The following is an 11,981-nucleotide window of genomic DNA, read 5'->3' on the forward strand; positions in this document are numbered from 1 at the left end:
CACTGTTGACAGAACAGAATTCCCAAGCGGTGTCTTTTGGGAAACAGGAACATAATTAGTATATTACCTTTTTATTAAATTGGAATATTTGAAACAGAAAAGTTATTTGTCACAAATGTCCAAAGCACATAGGAGTCACTCACCTGTCTGCCGTGGTGTGGATGTGCCAGCATGAATTTACAGTCAGCTGAGTGACAGGAGAAGGACCATTTTATAATCTCATAGCTTTGAATGGGGTGTGATATGGTTTGGCTCTGTGTCCCCACCAAATCGCATGTTGAATTGTAATTCCCAACGTTGGGAGAGGGACCTGGTGGCAGATGATTAGATCATGGGGCGGATTTCCCTTTTGCTGTTCGTGTGATAGTGAGTTTTCATGAGATCTGGTTGTTTGAAAGTGTGTAGCACTTCTCCCTTCACTCACTCTCCCACCTACTGCCATCTGAAGACGTGCTTGCTTCCCCTTCATCCTTCCACCATGATTGTAAGTTTCGTGAGGCCTCTCCGGTCACACCTCTTGTACAACCTGTGGAACTGTGAGTCAATTAAACCTCTTTTCTTTTGTTGTTGTTGTTGTTGTTGTTTTGAGATGGAATCTCGCTCTGTCGCCAGGCTAGAGAGCTGTGGTGCAATCTCAGCTCACTGCAACATCCAACTCCCTGGTTTAAGGGATTCTCCTGCCTCAGCCTCCCGAGTAGCTGGGATTACAGGCATGCGCCACCACATCCAGCTAATTTTTATATTTTCAGTAGAGATGGGGTTTCACCATGTTGGCCAGGATGGTCTCGATCTCCTGACCTCCTCATCCGTCTGCCTCGACCTCCCAAAGCGCTGGGATTCTGTCCGGAGTTGGTTCCTTCTGGTGGGTTCGTGGTCTCGCTGACTTCAAGAATGGAGCCGCGGACCTCCGCGGTGAGTGTTACAGCTCTTAAAGGCGGCACAGACCCAAAGAGTGAGCAGCAGCAAGATTTATTGTGAAGAGCAAAAGAATAAAGCGTCCACAGGTTGGAAGAGGACCTGAGCCAGTTGCTGCTGCTGGTTGGGGTGGCCAGCTTTTATTCCCTTATTTGTCCCCGCCCATGTCCTGCTGATTGGTCCACTTTACAGAATGCTGATTGGTCCATTTTACAGAGTGCTGATTGGTCCATTTTACAAACCTCTAGCTAGCCACAGAGCACCAATTGGTGCATCTTTACAGAGCACTGACTGGTGCATTTTATAATCCTCTTGTAAGACAGAAAAGTTCTCCAAGTCCAAACCAGAAGTCCAGCTGGCTTCACCTCTCAGGATTAGGCATGAGCCTCCACACTGGGCCAAACCTCTTTTCTTTATAAATTATCCAGTCTCAGATAGTTATTTATAGCAATGTGAGAATAAACTAATACAGGGTGAAATCCAGCTCAAAGATAAGCTGATATTCTTACACTGCTGAGACACCAATGAGACTATGACGAAAATGATAGTGATTAACTCAAATAGATGCTTTAGTAATCAAACATCCACTCTGCAGGAAGGCCCATCCATCACCCCCTGAGCTGGAGACACTGTCCCCTTTGGATCCAGATATAAGTACGTATTAGGACAAAGCTATCAAACTCATCTTTTTTTTGAGACAAAGTCTCGCTCTTGTCCCCAGGCTGGAGTGCAATGGCGCAGTGTCGGCTCACCGCAACCTCTGCCTCCCGGGCTCAAGCGACTCTCCTGCCTCAGCCTTCCAAGTAGCTGGGACTAGAGACGCCTTCCACCACGCCCGGCTAATTTTTGTATTTTTAGTAGAGATGGGGTTTCACCGTGTTAACCAGGATGGTCTCGAACTCCTGACCTCGTGATCCACCCACCTCGGCCTCCCAAAGTGGTGGGATTACAGATGTAAGCCACCGCGCCTGGCCTATCAAATTCATCTTAAAGTACTTTTCCTTGCTGCTATAGACAGTTTAGAAGAAACAGAAACTCAGAAGCTTGCACTTGAGCAGCTGCTAAGAGAAACTGTATAAAAATGAGATTTTGCCCTTAAATGCATTTGGATGGGGCATTTTCAGGTCAATTTCTGAATACTAAAAAGATCTAGTCACTACATTGTGAATAAGATACAGTTATTTAAAAATCCCTGGAGCAGTCAAAGAATCAGACTGATGGTTAACCTTTCCTGAGAGTCAAGAAAATTAACCAACCAAGTTTAATTTAATTTAAGGTTTTTCTTACTGACTTAGTATTTATTTCTAGGCCACAAAGCATCCCTCTCTGTGTAAAATCTGGAAAATATTAATCACTTCTCCCACCGGACAGGTTATTTGCATTCTTTTCAACATTATTTTAAAATAGGAAATACATAGCGCCTGGCACAAAATGTGAAAGATACAAAAGAACATACAGAAAATAGCACAGCAGACTGGGCACAGTGGCTCACGCTTGTAATCCCAGCACTTTGGGAGGCCAAGACAGGCGGATCACTCGAGGTCAGGAGTTCAAGACCAGCCTGGCCAACATGGCTAAACCCTGTCTCTACTAAAAATACAAAAATTAGTTGGGTGTGGTGGTGCGCATGCCTGTAATTCCAGCTACTCGAGAAGCTGAGGCATGAGAATCACTTGAACCCGGGAGGCAGAGGTTGCAGTGAGCCAAGATCGTACCATTGCACCCCAGTCTGGGCAAGAAGAGCAAGACTCCATCTAAAAAAAAAAAAAAAAAAAAGGTGGGAGGCCGAAGCGGGCGGATCACGAGGTCAGGAGATCGAGACCACAGTGAAACCCCGTCTCTACTAAAAATACAAAAAAATTAGCCGGGCGTGGTGGTGGGCGCCTGTAGTCCCAGCTACTCAGAGAGGCTGAGGCAGGAGAATGGCATGAACCCGGGAGGTGGAGCTTGCAGTGAGCCGAGATCACACCACTGCACTCCAGCCTGGGCGACAGAGCGAGACTCCGTCTCAAAAAAAAAAAAAAAAAAAAAGGAGGACGAGAGACCTAGGCCAGCACACACTCAGCCCTTGCCACGTGATGCCCTGCACCACCTCCGGACTCTACAGAGACTCCCCACCAGCAAGAAGGCTCTCACCAGATATGGCCCCTCAACCTTCGACTTGTAAGAAATAAAGTCCTTTTCTTTATCAATTACCCAGTTTCAGGTATTCTGTTATCAGCAACAGAAAATAGACTGACATACCTAGAGTGGTCAAATTCATAGAGACAAAAAGTAGAATGGTGATTGCCAGAAACTGAAAGCAGAGGGGAATTTGGAGTTGTTGTTTAAATGGGTACAGACTTTCTGTTTGAGTGATGAAAAAGTTCTGAAGATGGATGGTGGTGGTAATTGCCACTGAACTGTACACTTAAAAATGGTTAAGATTGGCCGGTAGCCGGGCACGGTGGCTCACGCCTGTAATCTCAACACTTTAGGATGCCGAGGCGGATGGATCACGAGGTCAGGAGATCGAGACCATCCTGGCTAACGTGGTGAAACCCCGTCTCTACTAAAAATATGAAAAATTAGCGGGGAGTGGTGGCGGGCGCCTGTAATCCCAGCTACTCGGGACGCTGAGGCAGGAGAATCACTTGAACCCGGGAGGCAGAGGTTGCGGTGAGCTGAGATCGTGCCATTGCACTCCAGCCTGGGCGACAGAGCGAGACTCTGTTTCAAAAAAAAAAAATTCTGTATATTTATGGTGTACATGATGTTTTGATATATGTATACATTGTGGGATTCCTAAATCAAGCGAGACTCCGTTTCAAAAAAAAAAACAAAAATTGGCCGGGCATGGTGGCTCACATCTGTAATCCCAGCACTTTGGGAGGCCAAGGTGGGAGGATCACCTAAAGTGAAGAGTTCAAGACCAGCCTGGCCAACATGGTGAAACCCCATCTCTTACTAAAAAACAAAATATAAAAATTAGCCAGGTGTGGCGGTGCACACCTGTAATGCCAGCTACTTGGGAGGCTGAGGCAGGAGAATCGCTTGAGCCTGGGAGGCAGAGGCTGCAGTGAGCTGAGACTGTGCCTCTGCATTCCAGCTTGGGTAACAGAGCGAGACTCCATCTCAAAAAAAAGTGGTTAAGATAGCCAGGCGTGGTGGCTCACACCTGTAATCCTCCCAGCCTTTTGGGAGGTCGAGGCAGGTGGATTACATGAGGTCAGGAGTTCAAGACCAGTCTGGCCAACATGGTGAAACCCCGTCTCTACAAAAAATACAAAATTTAGCCGGGCGTGGTGGTGCACACCTGTAATCCCAGCTACTCAGGTGGCTGAAGCAGGAGTATCACTTGAACCCAAGAGGCAGAGGCAAGACTATATCTAAAAAAAAAAAAGTGCCAGGCGAGGTGGCTCATGCCGGTAATCCCAGCATTTTGAGAGGCCAAGGCAGGTGGATCACCTGAGGTCGGGAGTTTCAGACCAGCCTGACCAACATGGAGAAATCCCATCTCTACTAAAAATACAAAATTAGCCAGGCGTGGTGGCGCATGCCTGTAATCCCAGCTACTCGGGAGGTTGAGGCAATAGAATCACTTGCACCAAGGAGGCGCAGGTTGCAGTGAGCCGAGATCATGCCATTGCACTCCTACCTGGGCAACAAGAGCAAAAATCCATCTCAAAAAAAAAAAACAAAAAAAAGGTTAAAAAAATTGTTAAGATGGCCAATTGTATATGCATTTTACTACAATTTTTTAAAAATCAATTTCCTGTATACTTATTTATTCATTCATGCATTTGTTCAATCATTCAATAAAACTAGATGTGCCAGAATTACACAGAGATTTATGTAAAGACTTATCTGTGGACTAAGAAAGACAAAAGGAAATTAAACAGGCAAAGAAATGACATGAGGACATTATAGGCAGTAAGTTCAGGATGTGGAAAACCAAAAAAGCTGAACCAGAGAGAAGAAGAAGTGAACAGAGGCCAGATATAAAGACCTCAGGTACCCTGCTAAAGAAAAGAGATTTTATTCTCTAAGAAGCAAGAGCAACTAAAGATGTATGTAGCACACAGACCTCCTATCCTGTGTTTTAGGTGGGCTCTGGCTTCCATTTGGAAACTGGATTAGAGGGAGTCAGGTAGAAGGCCAGACGGACAGGAGAGAGGTACCACAACCCTGGCAGGGTGATGACAGCCTCCACCACAGGTCGCAAACGCACACACCCACACAGGCTAGCCATAGACATCTCCAAAATACAGCCACTCAGGCCTGTGGCAGTCTGAGATCTCTCACCTGGCCATAGTGGACATTTATTAGGTCTTCCAGAACATGAAGAGGAACCAGACACAGATCTATAGGCGAAAAGGAACTCACCATTGCCTCTTACACTGACCGCTGCCCACTTTTTTATCATGCTGGATAAAACATGAGGCATACTGCCGGGCACGGTGGCTCACGCCTATAATTCCGACACCTTGGGAGGCAGAGGCAGGAGGATCTCCTGAGCCCAGGAGTTCAAGACCAGCCTGGGCAACATGGGGAGACTCCGTCTCTATTTTTTTTTTTTAACAACAACAAAAAAGACATGAGGCATAGAGACTAAAGCAGAAAAGAAATCCTTCTCTCCTGCTTTCTTTCAAAGGGGGAACAAGTAACAGGGAGGCTACATCAATTTTTACCTCTCCAGAAAAAGACAGGAAGCAGGACACAGGCTACTGTAAGTCAGGGCATAACTCATTGCTCTGATGGTTCTCCAAGTGTCATCCCTGAGCCAGCAGCATTCACATCCCCCAGGAGCTTGTTAGAAACTCAAATTCTCGCCAGGCACGGTGGCTCACACCTGTAATCCCAGCACTTTGGGAGGCCAAGGCAGATGGATTACCTAAGGTCAGGAGTTCGAGGCCAGCCTGGCCAATATGGTGAAACCCTGTCTCTACTAAAAATACAAAAATTAGCCAGGCGTGGTGGCACATGCCTGTAATCCCAGTTACTTGGGAGGCTGAGGCAGGAGAATTTCTTGAGCCCGGGAGACAAAGGTTGCAGTGAGCTTAGATCGTGCCACTGCACTCCAGCCTGGGCAACAGAGCAAGATTCTGTCTCAAAAAAAAAAGAAAAAATTATTAGGCCTGCCCCCAGCCCTACTGAATCAGAATCTCTGGGGATGGAGCTTAGGAATCTGTGCTTTAACAAGCACAGATGTAAGTTCAAGTTTAAAACTGCTGGGCCTGGTGGATCACTGCTGTAATCCCATCACTTTGGAAGGCTGAGGCAGGCAGACGACTCGAGGTCAGGAGTTTGAGACCAGCCTGGGCAACATGGTGAAACCCCTTCTCTACAAAAAATTAGCTGGGCATGGTAGCATGACCTGTAGTGCCAGCTACTCTGGAGGCTGAGGTGGGAGGAATGCTTGAGCCTAGAAGGTGGAGGTTGCAGTAAGCCAAAATCATGCCACTGCACTCCAACCTGGATGACAGAGGGAGACGTTGTCTCAAAAAAAAGATTTAAAACCACTTCTCTTTATAATAGAGTATAGTATACATGCCACTTATGGCATGCTCCCCGATCTTCTACCCGATCTTCCTGTTAAAACTAATGCTCAGGCTCCTTTGAATTTACTCTTGGTAAAAAAAATTGCCTGGCGGGGAGCCATGGGGCATACCTGTAATCCCAACACTTTGGGAGGCCAAGGCAGGTGGATCACCTGAGATCAGGAGTTCCAGACCAACCTGGCCAACATGATGAAACCCAGTCTTTACTAAAAATACAAAAAAAAAATTAGCTGGGCTTGGTGCCATGCACCTGTAATCCCAGCTACTCAGGAGGCTGAGGCAGGAGAATTGCTTAAACCGGGGAGGGAGAGATTGTGGTGAGCAGAGATCACGCCACTGCACTCTAGCCTGGGTGACAGAGCGAGACTGTCTCAAAAAAAAAAAAAAAAAATTGAAAATTTATCTCCTCACTAAAAATTTAAAAATTTACTTGTGTGAACTTGTCACAAACACATAAAGCAAAGTACACCTGTCTCATGCATTTTATGTATATTCTATCTTATTTCATAAAACCTTCGAGGTGGTTGGTGTACAGATAATGAATGTTTACCTTAGATTTCAAATGCACTTTATGAAAACTGTTAAAATGTTTAATCTATAGAAGATCCAGAACTTTGTAGGGACTTGGAGACCAGAGCTTTCTAGACCACAAAGTCAAAAAGCCTAGGAAACATACACCAAGAGAAACCATCTATAAGAAGCCAGGCAGAGGCCAGGCGCGGTGGCTCACACCTGTAATCCCAGCACTTTGGGAGGCAGAGGCGGGCAGACCACTTGAGGTCAGGAGTTCCAGACCAGTCCAGCCAATTGTGAAACCCCGTCTCTACTAAAAATACAAAAGTTAGCCAGGCGTGGTGGCACGCGCCTGTAGTCCCAGCTATTTGGGAGGCTGAGGCAGGAGAATCGCTTGAACCCGAGAGGCAGAGGTTGCAGTGAGCCAAGATCGCAGCACTGCACTCCAGCCTGGGTGACAGAGAGCAACTTCGTCTCAAAAAAAAAAAAAAAAAAAAAAAAAAAAAAAAAAAAGAAGCCATACAGAAATCCTGTGTATCCAGGTGTCCTGAGGTCTTCAAGGTGAGGGCACTCACTGGTTCACTGGTCCTCTGTTGTTGTATAAGAAAGAACGTGAACATATTACTGAAATTTTAAGAGCCACCTATTTTTCTCCGTTTACAAAATACGTCAGCTGGGCATGGTGACTCATGCCTGTAATCCCAGCACTCTGGAGCCAGAGACGGGCAGATCACTGGAGGTCACGAGTTTGAGACCAGCCCCGGCAACATGGCAAAACCCCGTCTCCACTAAAAATACAAAAATTAGTCATGGCACACACCTGTAATCCTAAATACTGGGAAGGCTGAGGCACAAGAATCACTTGAACCTGGGGGGCAGAAGTTACAGTGAACCAAGATCCTGCCACTGCACTCCAGCCTGGGGGATAGAGCAAGACTCTGTCTCAAAAAACAAAAACAAAACAAAATATGTCTGTTGCCATTAAGGAACGTTTTGTTCTGGCCCTCTCCAACTACTTGAGCCCAGGATTTTGAGACCAGCCTGGACAATATAGCAAGATCTACACAAATTAAAAATTAGGCAGGGATGGTGGCACACACCTGTAGTCCTAGCCACTCGGGAGGCTGAGTGGGGAGAACCGCTAGAGCCTGGGAGTTCGAGGTTACCATGAGCTACTGTGTCCGGAACTGGTGGGTTCTTGGTCTCACTGACTTCAAGAATGAAGCCACGTCCGGAGTCTGTTCCTTCTGATGTTCAGATGTGTTCGGAGTTTCTTCCTTCTGGTGGTTTCGTGGTCTCGCTGGCTCAGGAGTGAAGCTGCAGACCTTCGCAGTGAGTGTTACAGATCTTAAGGCGGCACGTCTGGAGTCGTTCGTTCCTCCTGGTGGGCTCGTGGTCTCACTGGCTTCAGGAGTGAAGCTGCAGACCTTCACGGTGAGTGTTACAGCTCATAAAAGCAGTGTGGACCCAAAGAGTGAGCAGTAGCAAGATTTATTGCAAAGAGCAAAAGAACAAAGCTTCCACAGCCGTGAAAGCAGACCTAAGCGGGTTGCCCCTGTTGGCTCCAGCAGCCTGCTTTTATTCTCTTATTTGGCCCCACCCCATCCTGCAGATTGGTAGAGCCCAGTGATCTGTTTTGACAGGGCACTGATTGGTGCGTTTACAATCCCTGAGCTAGACACAAAGGTTCTCCACGTCCCCACCAGAGTAGCTAGTTACAGAGTGTGGACACAAAGGTTCTCCACGTCCAAACCAGAGTAGCTAGATACAGAGTGTGGACACAAAGGTTCTCCAAGGCCCCACCAGAGTAGCTAGATACAGAGTGTCGATTGGTGCATTCACAAACCCAGGCCGGGCGCAGTGGCTCACGCCTGTAATCCCAGCACTTTGGGATCCGGCCGAGGCGGGCGGATCACGAGGTCAGGAGATCGAGACCATCCTGGGTAACACAGTGAAACCCTGTCTCTACTAAAAATACAAAAAAAATTAGCCGGGCATGGTGGCAGGCGCCTGTAGTCCCAGCTACTTGGGAGGCTGAGGCAGGAGAATGGTGTGAACCCGGAAGGTGGAGCTTACAGTGAGCTGAGATCACGCCACTGCACTCCAGCCTGAGCAACAGAGCAAGACTCTGTCTCAAAAAAAAAAAAAAAAGTGGCCTCTGGCGGGCCTCCAGCCAGTTAGACCATTTGTCCGGGATGTGTGCAGCTCAGCCAGCCACAGAACTGGAATTTTTCAGGAGCAGGGGGAGCATGGAGTTTGGACTTTGCTGAGCAACTGAAGTGGAGCGCAGAGCTTACTCACTTAGGAGAGAACACCATGGATGGCAAACAAGGTGCATGGATGGGAGCAAGCCCACGGGGCCAAGAGACTCTCCTGACACCAGGCTTCTTTCAAACCCATTGATGGGTGATTCTGTGTCTGATTGGTCTCCTACACCTGAAGCTGCAATCTACGGACATCAGCTGTCTCTGAGGAACCTCATCAGCCAGGGGTGGCTTGTGAACATCATCACGGCAGATCATGTTTCCCCACTCCATGAAGCCTGTCTCAGAGGTCATCGCTCTTGTGTAAAGATTTTATTAAAGCATGGAGCTCAGGTGAATGGTGTGACAACAGACTAGCACACTCCACTGTTTAATGTTTGTGTCAGCAGCAGCCGGGATTATGCTTCTGCAGCATGAAGCCAGCGTTCGACCTGAGAGTGATCTGGCATCCCCCGTCCATGAAGCTGCTAGGAGAGGCCACGTGGAGTGTGTTGACTCTCTTATAGCTTATAGGGGCAATAATGACCATAACATCAGCCACCTGGGCACTTCACTGTATTTGGCTTGTGAAAAACAGCAGATAGCCTGTGTCAAGAAGCTTCTGGAGTCAGGAACAGACGTGAACCAAGGGAGAGGTCAGGATTCCCCACTTCATGCAGTGGCCAGGACAGCCAGTGAAGAGCTGGATTTTGGAGCAGACACCCAGGCCAAGAATGCTGAAGGCAAATGTCCTGTGGAGCTGGTGCCTGCAGAGAGCCCTTTGATCCAGCTCTTCTTGGAGAGAGAAGGGCCCCCTTCTTTGATGCAGTTATGCCTAGAATTCAGAAGTGCTTTGGAATCCAGCAGCATCATAAGATAACCAAACTCGTCCTCCCAGAGGATCTGAAACGGTTTCTCCTACATCGTTATACGCATCAATGGAATGGATTCACAAACAACGTGAAAACATTATTGGGTGTTGTAGCCACTAGAATTTTAAAATCAAGTTGGGTTTATAGAGTTTGACTAGTTTTTTCGATTAGATTTGTGTTAGTTATAAATTTGTTTATAGAGTTTGACTAATTTTTTTGATTAGATTTATATTTGTTAAACTCTGAAGCCAGAGTTTAAACACACTGCGTAAGTTTGTATTATTAGTTAGAAGGCATGGTGACTTTTTTCCCTGCTTGGAGAATGTCTAAAATAACAGTCATTGTTTTGCATATCTACTGCATGCCAAGCACTTTCTGCATCATCTAATTCAGCCCTCACAGCAACTGGGTCAATATGTCCGATTTCCCAGGGCAAGGATAGAGGAGTCAGATTCAAATACAGGTTTTCTGACATTAACTTATGTGATGATTTGATCGAAGCAGGATTTTCCAGCATCGCTATCCTTGTTCCATCTCTGCTATATGGGAATGAAAATAAAGAAATATATTTCAAAAAAAAAAACAGAGATGGTCTCCTGGAGTTGAATTCAGGTCTCCTCCTTAGATGGTGACCAAGGGAAAGCAGCTTACACTCCCTTTGCTGGTGTAACCAGCAGGTACTGCTGTAAACTTCCTGGTACAATACCTGAAACAAGGCAAACACTCAACAGATATCTTTTTTTTTTATTTTTTTTATTTTTTTATTTTTTATTATACTTTAGGGTTTTAGGGTACATGTGCAAGATATCTTGCATATATATATTGATTCCCTTCTCTGCCAGCACAGTAACATCACTGAGAATGGACCCAGCAGTATAATAACATCAGTCACCACTAGATGGCAGTAATGGCACTAAGTAATTAGTTATTAAGATGTCTTTTTTAACAAAATGAAGTAGCTAAACAACTACAAAAAAAAAGACTGGTCCTTCTTAGACCTAAGTATTATTTCTATTACCCAGATTTTACTCATTATTTCATTCAGCAAATATGTACTCCATGCCTACAATGTGTCAGGCACCACAGTAGGCAGTTAAGGTACTAGGCTCAGCCAAGGAAGACACGGTACCTGCCCACACAGACCTTAAGGGGTAGGTAGGAAAATGGACAAAGAATCACACCAGTAAGATACCACAGCATAGTAAGTGCTGTGAGAGTGCATAAGGGAAGAAGCAGCCTGATGGGGGGAAAGGAAGATGTCCCTAAGAGGCAGATGAGAAAAAGATGAAGGAGCCAAGATCCAAGGAAGAATAGACGGGAGGTGAGGGGTGGAAACGGGGTCGCCAGGAAGAGCGTGCCAAAGGCTCAGAGCAGGCTGGGGCCTGCTGCTGGAGGGACATGCAGAGGCCAGGGCTTGCATGCCCTCAGGAGCCTTATTCAAGTTGGGAAGTTTTGTCTTTTTTTTTTTTTTTTTTTTTTTGTAATTTTAAAAAAAAGGACTGGCGCGGTGGCTCACGCCTGTAATCCCAGCACTTTGGAAGCCTGAGTCAGGTGGATCATGAGGTCAGGGGTTCAAGACCAGCCTGGCCAAGACGGTGAAACCCTGTCTCTACTAAAAATACAAAAAAATTAGCTGTGCATGGTGGCAGGCACCTGTAATCCCAGCTACTCCGGAAGCTGAGGCAGAGAATTGCTTGAATCCAGGAGGCGGAGGTTGCGGTGAGCCAAGATCGTGCCACTGCACTCCAGTCTGGGCGACAGACTGAGAGTCCGTCTCAAAAAAAAAAAAGAAAGAGAGAGAGAGGGGCAGGCCAGGTGCGGTGGCTCACACCTGTAATCCCAACACTTTGGGAGGCCGAGGCAGGCAGATCACTGGAGGTCAGGAGCTTGAGACAACA

The 11,981-nt window shown here is 46.6% G+C and overlaps 1 pseudogene; it reads left to right on the plus strand.

Annotated features, from left to right (window-relative positions):
- Positions 1–9,284: 9,284 nt before the first annotated feature.
- Positions 9,285–10,091, plus strand: LOC105739885 (annotated as a pseudogene).
- The last annotated feature ends 1,890 nt before the right edge of the window (positions 10,092–11,981 follow it).

The sequence above is a fragment of the Nomascus leucogenys genome, chromosome 6 (assembly GCF_006542625.1).
Source record: "Nomascus leucogenys isolate Asia chromosome 6, Asia_NLE_v1, whole genome shotgun sequence".
In the NCBI taxonomy this organism is placed as follows: Eukaryota; Metazoa; Chordata; class Mammalia; order Primates; family Hylobatidae; genus Nomascus; species Nomascus leucogenys.